Raw genomic sequence first — 10,041 nt, forward strand, 5'->3', positions numbered from 1 at the left:
TAAAAACAGGAAAGTAAGGATTTTCACCAACTCATCAAAATTGGTCAAAGAAGACGTTGGCTGGTCTGATGAGTCAAAAAGCATGGATCTATGCAGTTCAAGCTGCTGCTTGTGGGGCTGACACATCTATCTACTGCTATCATACCACTAAGGAAAAATTGTTTCCAGCACCCTGTTACATCTATTCTATGAAGAATTAAGGTAGTTATGAAAGCAAAAGGGGGTCCAACCCAGTACTAGCAAAATGTACCTTTTCAAGTGGGCAGTGAGTAAATATCTGCTTTCATTTATATTTGGTGGCATTGCTCTGTCGTTAGACAGAACAGCAGCTGATGCAAGATCCAAACATACTGAGCTCAGCGGACCTTGCAGGTGTCAGACATGACATCAAAAGGAGGAGGTGGGTTGCAAAGTGGCTTGCATATGTGCAGCGACTGCTGGCAGGCAGTCTAAGGCAGCTGAAGTTGTGTGCCTTAAATAGCATTTGCCAGTTGGATATGAAGAAGGAATGTAGAAGAAGCTGAATGACTACATGATGTGTGCTGGCACTGAGACCAGCTTTTATTAGTTGATCTGCCAGGACTGAGAGGTGAGTTTGATGTTGTCTGTCTGGAGTATGTTTAAAAAATGCTGCTTGCATGTTGACACAGCTGAAATAGCAACAGTCCTATAACAGACTCAATAATTCTCCGACATTCTGAACACCATACTTTAGTCTCTTTCGACTCTGAGAAAAATGAGATAGAACTTGAATATATTAGTACAGTTCTGAACAGACACTTAAATATTAATACTCCCATTGCTGCTTGTACAAAGATTTCGCTAATAATTTTACTTTCTCCTGTAGAGTATGAGGCTATCCCACATAATCTGAAGAGCAGACAAACCTCAGCACTGCAGGTTTGTCTACTACATGACAGTTTCTAAATTAGTATGTATGAGTAATCAGTCTGTGACATACACATATATACAGATCCAGGATCTGGCTGCGTAATTTAACGCCTATGCACAAGCCTGGGACACTGTGTAAACATACCATTAGTCTGGTGAAACAATACAGATCTGAACAGTGTGTCAATGTGCTGCATACATAGAAAATTGGATGCAGCTGCCCTCTTTTTGTTATGTTTTTGGTATGAGCTATTGTTCCAGAGGTTTGGATTGTATTTGGTGTGGTTTGGTGAGGTCAGTGGGTGTTCCAGCTGTCAGCAATAACATCACTTAATTTTAATATTAGAAAAGCTGAATCACCATGGTAATCAAGCAGGAGGGTGTGCCTACTTTTGGTCTCAGAGTGTTAAATATTAATAAAAATGGGAAGGAGCACTGAATGAATCTTGATCATTTCCAGTTTGGACTGTTTATCAGGTTGACATTGATTCATAGCTGGGCAACATGAGCGAAAAAGGGAAAACACCAAGTAATTTCATTAGAAGATTGACAAACACATATGAAGTTCCAGCAGTGAGGGGAAACTCCTGAACTGCTGTGGCTGACGTCTGTTCAACCTACTGCCAATTATGCGGGTGTCTCTAATTTATGACAAACCAATTTCTTCAGAAAAAGGTTTGGATTTTCGTAAACCTTGTAACCCTGCTGTATGAGTAATCACAGTAAAATAAGGAGTAATAAATTATCATTTTCGGACCATTTGGTGGCTTTGGGTGAAGATCAGTGGGTGTCAATGCCTATAAAATGTGAAAACAGGAAAATATAAGATTCAGTCTTTAGCCTAGATGGCCTTTTTGTGTATTTTATCTGTTTCATAGTTTCTCTGAGCTCACTTAAACATGACATCAGTTTTGAAATAATTTGCATGTATGTTTCTATTGTACATGTATTATATTGTTTGGGCACATGCCAGAAAGTTGATTTTGTTCATCTGGACGCAGTGATTTTAGTGGGAGAAAAGCTTCATCAGTCAAAGAACTGACTTTTTCAGTCTCGGTTTACTGAAGGTTTTCCCAGCCATATGAACACTACAGTTTCACAATGACTCAAACTAGCACCCCTGCCTAACAACGAACAACGAGCTCAGCTTCGTTATTGTCAATATGCAAATTGCCTAACTGACTATGAGTACTATTCACAGAGATTTGTGGAATGGCAGCAATCACAGCACCGTAAAGTCAGGAAAGATGTACTCTTAGGCCCTCTCCCTGCTTCAGAGATGATTGTTCCCTTTTCACATAGATAGCTTCCCTGACTCTGCTCAAAGCAGCCTTTCTCCCTGTCCAAGAGGAAATGCACATCCTCATCATTGAAAGACTGGCTCTGATGAGGCAGCTTTTCTGTGTTGTGATATCTGCTTAGCCAGAAGTTGTTTGGTTTCCCCAGTTTATATCTTAGGCTGGAGTTGCCCTTTTTCTCTCCTGGATTGCCTGGAGAATTCTTTAGGCATTTTCTCAGTTTTGACAAATGGCCACCTGGGATAACCACATTTACTCAGGGCCTTTTGGACAGGATATTCTGCTTCCCTTGCCACTGTGTCTCTGTGTTGTTGTGTCCAGATGACACCCAGTTTGTGCTCCAATGGATTATAAGAGTCAAATTTCAAATACTGTACGCATTGGTTTATGGTAATGGTAAATGGTAATTTCACACTCTAGTCATGCAAGTCTGTCTTTTTTTTATATCCTCTCTGGTGAACTTGATATGTTTGTCCACTGAGTTAATGTGTTCAGTGATTTGTGGCATGTCCAATGACTTGTTTTTCACATAAGTGTCATCCGCATGCCTGGAACAGTGGCTCGGTGGTGTTCTGTGGTCAGTGTTGGGAAGGTTACTTTTAAAATGTATTCCACTACAGATTACAGAATACATGCCCCAAAATGTATTTTGTATCGTATTCTGTTACGTTACTCAATGAGAGTAACGTATTCTGAATACTTTGAATTACTTAATATATTATCATGCTTTTTACAACTACATGAATGTGAGTTATTACTATTACTGAAGGTCCGCAGCTCCGAACCATAGTAAAGGGACCTCTGGTCAATACGTCGTTCCGTGTTGGGCTCTTAGCCAAAAAATAGCTTGTTGTCTGGGTCAACTTTGCTAGTGAGAGACAGAGAGAGGCGTTGAAAGGCTGCTCCAACGGAACTTATTGTTTTCGGAGGAAAACACGAACACAGTGTACAGTCGAGTCTTAATAGCTTACTTACAACTGGGCTCGTCAGGCACTCTTCTTGGCTGCAGTGGTTATTATTATATTTACATGCTTCCAGCTCCCGTTTCAGCTCGATGACAACTCGTACTTTTCCACTCTCCCTTTTCTCCCTCCTCACGCTCACAGACACATAACGTGTATGGCAGTCCATTCTCCCTGCAGCACGGACTATACTGCCCATGAGGCTACATTCTTTAGGGATATGCCTGTAGCATTCTGCCTATTAGCTTAGCACAACAACAACAACAACAACAAAAAGGCGCTCTCTCACCCAGGAAACACACAGTCACCCTGTAACCGTGGTAACCGTAACGCTGCCGCCTGCAACAACAGAACATAGCTGTCAAACAAAACCCAAAGAGTCCTGACCCGTGACAATATGAAACAGGAAAATACCGCCGTGTAATCCATTTATTTCAACAAAGTAACTGTTAACGTTAAAACGTTAAATGTGAAATAAGTCAGTCTGTGGCCATACATTATTACCAAAGGAAAACTAACAAAAACAGAAACGGGCAGCTATTAGCTTCGGTTTTTTGTTTTGTATTTTAGCTAGCAGTGTTGGGATGCTGTCACCTAAATAACAAACAACCAGGGCAGCAGGGCCATCAACGACAGAAGAAAACGGACTTTAACATCAAACAGTGAGTTACATCTTTCTTGCCCAATGAACTAGTGTGTCTTAAAATCATTACATAGTTAAGTTAGATTTCCTATTTTCTGTACTTATTTGTAGTTTAACCTCCTAAGACAGGAACTCTTCCACGACATGCATTTGTAATTTCTCTTTGATATTTGGGCATATTGGGGCCCGATGAATGTAAAAACAAAGAATTACCAGATTTTTTTAACCTTATTTTTGTTTTTAAGAAAAATAAGAGCCACATATGAGGATATTCGTTTAAATTTTTGATAGAACAGTAGCAGTATTATGTCCTCGTAAGTGGATATCAGGCCCATGTAGAGCAAAATTTAGTATTTTAGTCTAAATAACCCAAAATGTGATGTTCACATATGTGGAAGCCAGGTCCTAGGAGGTTAAGGAGCCTGCTGCTGAAAGTTTTTCTATTTGACTGGTGTGCTGTGACAGGTGTTGTCCAGTATGTTCAGCGGTTTTTGAAACATCCTTCTCTCAAGTGTTGTAGGGGCTACACAACACTGAGCCAGGCTTTCTAATCAGCTTGTTTAGCCTCCTGGTGTCACTGGCTCTTGTGATGCTACCACAACTGCAAAGTTGCACTGGCAACACCGAGAAAATATGCAACATTTTACATTTTGCTGCACACATTAAAAGACCTGAACTTTGTCAAGTAGAGCCTGCTCTGTCCTTTTTTGTACACAGCCTCAGTGTTACACTTCTAGTCCACTCTGTTGCAGCTCTTCACCACCTCTACCTTTTCTAGAGTGGTGTTCAAATTAAGCCTCCTTCTAAAATCCAACAATTTCCTGTGTGTTGGCCTCTTTTAGTACCGCAGGAGGAAGCCTGCTAATGTACTGTGCTGTATGTTATACTTCAAAGTGGCTGGCCTTCAGAGCAGCTGGACTCCAGAGCAGTTTTAACTACTTGCAGGACCTCTTTTCAATTTCTATTACCGTATCTTTGGATCAGTAATTTCACACACATCAAACAGGGACAGCGCATGAGCATCCATCGTGTCGAACCATAATTCACAGCATTCCTTGAAGTATAAACAGGTGTTTTGCATCAATTTGTTTAGGTATTAGCAGCTTGTCAGTGAAGTACTACAGTCAGGTCAGGGGTGTCAAACATAAGGCCCCGGGGCCAGAATTAGCCCAGCAAAGACTCCAAATGAGCCCCACTAGAAACTTTGGAAAACATGAACAACCTTGTTATGAAACATGTTGCATTTTGTCTCCTGTAGATGTGAAAAAGAGTTTCCTCCTAGCTGAAGTTGTTTCCTACATGCAGGCTGGTGGTGGACACTTATATTCCTGTCAGTCTGCGATCCTGCTGTGCGAAAATCTCTGGAGCCAAAGAAATGGTGTTCGGGTCAGCCCTAGACATTTATGATCAAGTTGTATTAGAACTTTATCACTTTTAATAGCATTGTCTTTCTTATTATTCATTCTCTCCTGCTCCTTTCACCAGGTCCCTCCTTGTCATTACTTTTTTTTCTCTGTATGCCTGATCAAGACCCATAATTGTTTCCAGTGTATCTCTTGTGGGAGCGAGTTTGAGGGATGGAAGGCGGGAGCAAATCAGATCAAGGAAAGAGTCAGAAAAGGCACATGGCTTTAGTACTTCTCTGTTTCAGTCCACGTGCTTCACCAGCAGTGTATTGCATGTAATGGGTTCATATGCATCTATGTCACCTTTAGCTGTCTCACTGAGTTGATGGACATTGCCACAGGCCACAGCCTTCTCAGTTTTAAAACTAGACCAAGCGGCTCAGTTTCAACAGATGGTTGTGTGAATTGGCATTGTTTAGCTCACTGTTTCACGTCTCTGTAATCACTGTGAAAGCATACAAACTTTACGTGTGGCTGAACTTTGGGAAACGATTGGCCTTTTATTTCTGCAGTATTTAAAAAAAGAAAAAGAGAAAAAATATATCCAGTGGCGCTCTGGAGTCAAGTTTCCATGAGCGCTTCTTTATTTTGTTTGTATCTTAGCTATATGTTGTTGACATGAGGCAGTGTCCTACTGGTGGTACCATGAGTTGGAGTTAATGTGCCAAGAAAGGCAGGAAAAGAGAGAAGATTGCTCACTAATAGACATGGACAGTATCTGAAATTAACATGCTGCAGAATTGTTTGGTCTGTTTGTGCTGTTGGCAAAGTGATCAGTCATCTTGGAAAAATAGCTGTTGCAGTCGTTTAATATTTATATTTCTCCTATTTATTTATACAAATAAGTAGGAGATAAATATGGGACTGATTTTATACATATTATTTTTATGTGTCCCCTGCGATGCATAGGTCCTGCTCTACTATAAAAATATCATTTTAGTCCATTGACAAACAACATGATGGTGTCATATTTGAATGGTAATCTTTTTAATGAAGTACATTTGTTAAAGAAGTAGATGATGTTGTTCTGAGCATGATACAATGCTTTTAAAATGTGCTTTGCATAAATGCTAAAAATGTGCCAGTTTTCCTGGTTTGCTTGCTAACGGGACTGGTCAAGTTTTTGTTTAACAAACAATAATAAGAGTAATAATATCATAATAATAATATTGTAAGCCATCATCAGACTCTTCACTCTTTTCTGTATTGCCCCTCTGCTCTGTGGCCCATGAAATCACATAAATGTGTGTCATTCTGCATTTGGTTTTCCATAAAAACTTTTTTGGATCATAATGCTGACACCAAATCTTAGGCAGTAGATGGGCTTCATCCAGGTATCAGTCAGGTAGAATATTTCCTTGATATAATTCATTATAGAGTTTAGCCTTGGATGTCTCTGCACTAGAGTCTGGAGATACATTTTAGCACAACAGCGTGTTGATTTCATTTTGTTGTTGCATCCCTCATTTTTCAGCCTGAATCTATCCACAAATCCCTCTCTGAGCATAATTCCAGTATTTTGGCGATTAAAATGATGTATTGCATTTTGCGTGTTAGATTCCTTTTCTTGCTTGGCAGTCACAGCCTAGGGCTTCTCTCGCTCTCACTCTGTCACCCTGAGACCTGGTGTTTTGTGAGGTAACTTCTCTGCGAGTGATTTATACGACACAGATGTTCAGGGATGAGCTCTTGGGAAGTAGTTCAGTGTCTGTGTGATGAGTGTAATGCCTTTAGCTGTGAAACAGAGGTGTCTAAAGAAGTCGGAAAGGAAAACAGTTAGGATACTGTTTTCTACTCTTTTTTTTTTTCTTCTTCAGAGGAATGCGATTCCATTCTAAAAGCATCCAGACAAAGCAAATTTGTGCGGTTGTGCATTGTTAGAGTCAAAGATTTTATCACAAATGTATAGCATTGTCAGATGAACTCAAGCTACACTCTGAGTGAGGTGTGTCCACACAGAAAATACTTGACTTGTAGTTTTGCGCTTTCCTCACCTGTGCTTGACCTTTCACAAGTCCGATGCTCCAGTGCAGCTGCCCACACAGGTGGTGTGGAGCTTGCAGGAAGTCATTTTTCCTCGCTAACACTGATTGGTGTTATTAATTTTCATGTAGTAACTGATTTTTTTTAAGATTATCCGCTATACCTTCTCTACAGAAGCACAGGCTTATCTTAGGTCACAAGTCTTTCTGTCACAAACAGCTTTGATTCTCATCCTTCTTTAGTCAGGGTTAGGCTCGGAGCAGGATTTTTGGCAGCAACACTAACCAGCTGAGTATTTTTCAGTATCAGTTTGATTTGTTGGCACCATTTGTTCCTTTGTTTTGGTGATTGTTGGTATGTTGTTCAAACACTAAAGGTTCAGTCATAGGCTGGAATAGTCACAGGTTTAAAAAAACAACAACAAACCTTTGATGTAGTGAGGGATTTGTCCCCAGTGACATAAAAAATGCAAAGTGAATACTTTTTTCCAACACTTTTTCCAATTATGATCCTTTTCAGTTACATGTGTGTAATGGAGACTGCATTATTTATAACTGAACTGGAAATACAAGAGTGTGAAAAACATGATCTCAGCTATCTTGTTCCAGACTTTCTGTCAGCAGAGTCCTCCTCGGGGTGAGTGGGAACAAATGGTTCATAGGGAAAAGGATGCCGCAGGGAAACCTCTGGCGCATCAGCTTATAGAGGGAGACATGTATTGCTTGTTTGCATTAGGAAGAAGCTGCTTGAATGGCCTTTGAGCTCACTGTATTACCCTATTTAGATTTCAGTAGCAACACTGTTAAATCCTACAAATAGGGGAAAAATCCCTAATAACAAAGTAACAAAGTTCCTTAATAATGTCTGAATGTGAGGTTATAGTTTTTTAAAGCAATGGCTTTATGACATCTGGATCTTTGTTGTTTTTGGTTGGAACGGTCTGCTCCGTAGGGAAGACGGTCACTCAAAGTGAGATCAAAGTTTCAAACATTCCTCCTTTTTTAGTCAGCTTTCTGAGTGAAATTACAAAACTCTGGCTTCCATGGACTCACAAGTTTTAAGTAGTGACTGAAAGAAAGAGAATGCCAATACAAGCAGCTATAAGGTGAGAGGCTCAGTCACTGTGGAGAGCTGGTATTTCTCCACATTGAAAGGACCCAATTTGGGTGGTTGGGGCATCTTATTTAGATGTCTTCTGGGTATTTCTTGGTTGAGGTGTTTCAAACATGTCCATAAAGGGAGAGGGCCTGTAGAAGACTCAGGATATTCTGCAGAGATGATATCTTTTGGCAGCCTTGGGAACTGCTGGATGTCCCCCTGGATGAGATAGAGGAGGTGGCCAGGGAGAGAGAGAACTGGGGTATTCTGCTTAGACTGCTGCCCTCATGACCCAGCCTAGGATAAGTGGCAGAAAGTGGATCAGTGGATGAATGTCTGTCCTGAGTATAGTTTATCTGTGAGAAAACTGTGTTTAAAATTAAAGTCAAACAATGATCAAAGCCAAAGCTGAGCCTCTGTTTGCTGTAACAGATTTTTAACGTTGACTACTCACGCAAAACCATCGAGAGCCAAATTTATTTCAGGGTCAAATGGGTTCATTAATTCCATTCACTTCTTCTCTTTTTAAAACCATTATTTCTGAAAGGATAAAGTTTCTCCCTATAGTTTATTATCAGTATTTTCTTTTTTTTTTCACATTGAGTTCTTATTCACGTCCACCAAAAGTGCATAAGGAATTAATCTTTTATTGGCCAGTGTTACAATGAACAATAGTTATAGAAAGCAGATCTCTTTGTTTTTGTATAGGCACCTAACACTTAAAATTATGAATTTATTCTTAGTCTGAAAAACTGAACTATATTCATTATTAGAAAACTGCACTCACACTCCTTTACTACTGTGTGTTCTTACTCTGAACACAAAATAAGCATGCATGTCACATTACAGTCAGTTTTTAGTGTTTCGTGCTTCTTTTGTTCTAGACATGCATAGACCAGCCAATCATGGTTCTTTACTAGGCACTTTCCACTATTTGTAATTGCCATATTCCCTCGATCTGTACCATGAGGCATGGTTGCAAAAGTGAAAAATAGTTCAAAAAAAGAAAAAGTTGTGCTGATGTGTTTTTCAGTTACCTGGACACCTCTGTTTGCTTCCTAGCAAGAACTGTGGTCAAGACTTGTTCTTTTAATGAAAAAATTAGGAAATGACTGATGGCTGATGGTTGGAACAGTCCTGACATATTAAGTTCACTAATCAACAAATTGGTGATAACATCAGTGTTTCTAATACCACAAACCTCAGAACAAAAACCTGTGTATTACAAAATGAATCCTTTTGCCAGGAGTATTTGGAAAGTGAATTCTTGGGAAGAAATGGTTTGACAGGAAGTTACTTCACATAATTAGCCCTGCATATAGATATAAAGTGAGCTCTTGAGTGTCTCCTAGTCAGACGTTACCTCTAGATAAAACCAAGCTGGCTGTTTTTCCTCTGTTTCCAGTTGTTATGCTAAGCTAAGGTAGCTGAGTGCAGGCTCTGTCTTAATAAATAAGAGCAGAGGCATTAAGGAAGACATGCGATCTCACTTACGGAGCGCTTCAGAGGGGAGGTGAAGGAAAGCAGATTCTGTACCACTGCTCTGTTTCAGACCCTTAGTTTTTTTTCTTGGCCCTTCTGTTAAGGTACGTCATATCATATCTGGGGTCAAGAGTGATAATGTTTTAGATACATTGTGCTTTGTGGAGGAAACCATAGCTTACCTACAAATCTAACACATAAAAACACATTCTGGGCTCAACAGGAGGGGATGTTTTACATTAGCAGTGATTACAATAACCGTTTGAAAGAGTATCATG

This window comes from Aulonocara sp. 'chitande type north' Nkhata Bay, linkage group LG16 (assembly GCF_057382095.1).
Source record: "Aulonocara sp. 'chitande type north' Nkhata Bay isolate Kocher_YH1m ecotype deep benthic linkage group LG16, A_spYH_male_GT1.1, whole genome shotgun sequence".
NCBI classification, from domain to species: domain Eukaryota; kingdom Metazoa; phylum Chordata; class Actinopteri; order Cichliformes; family Cichlidae; genus Aulonocara; species Aulonocara sp. 'chitande type north' Nkhata Bay.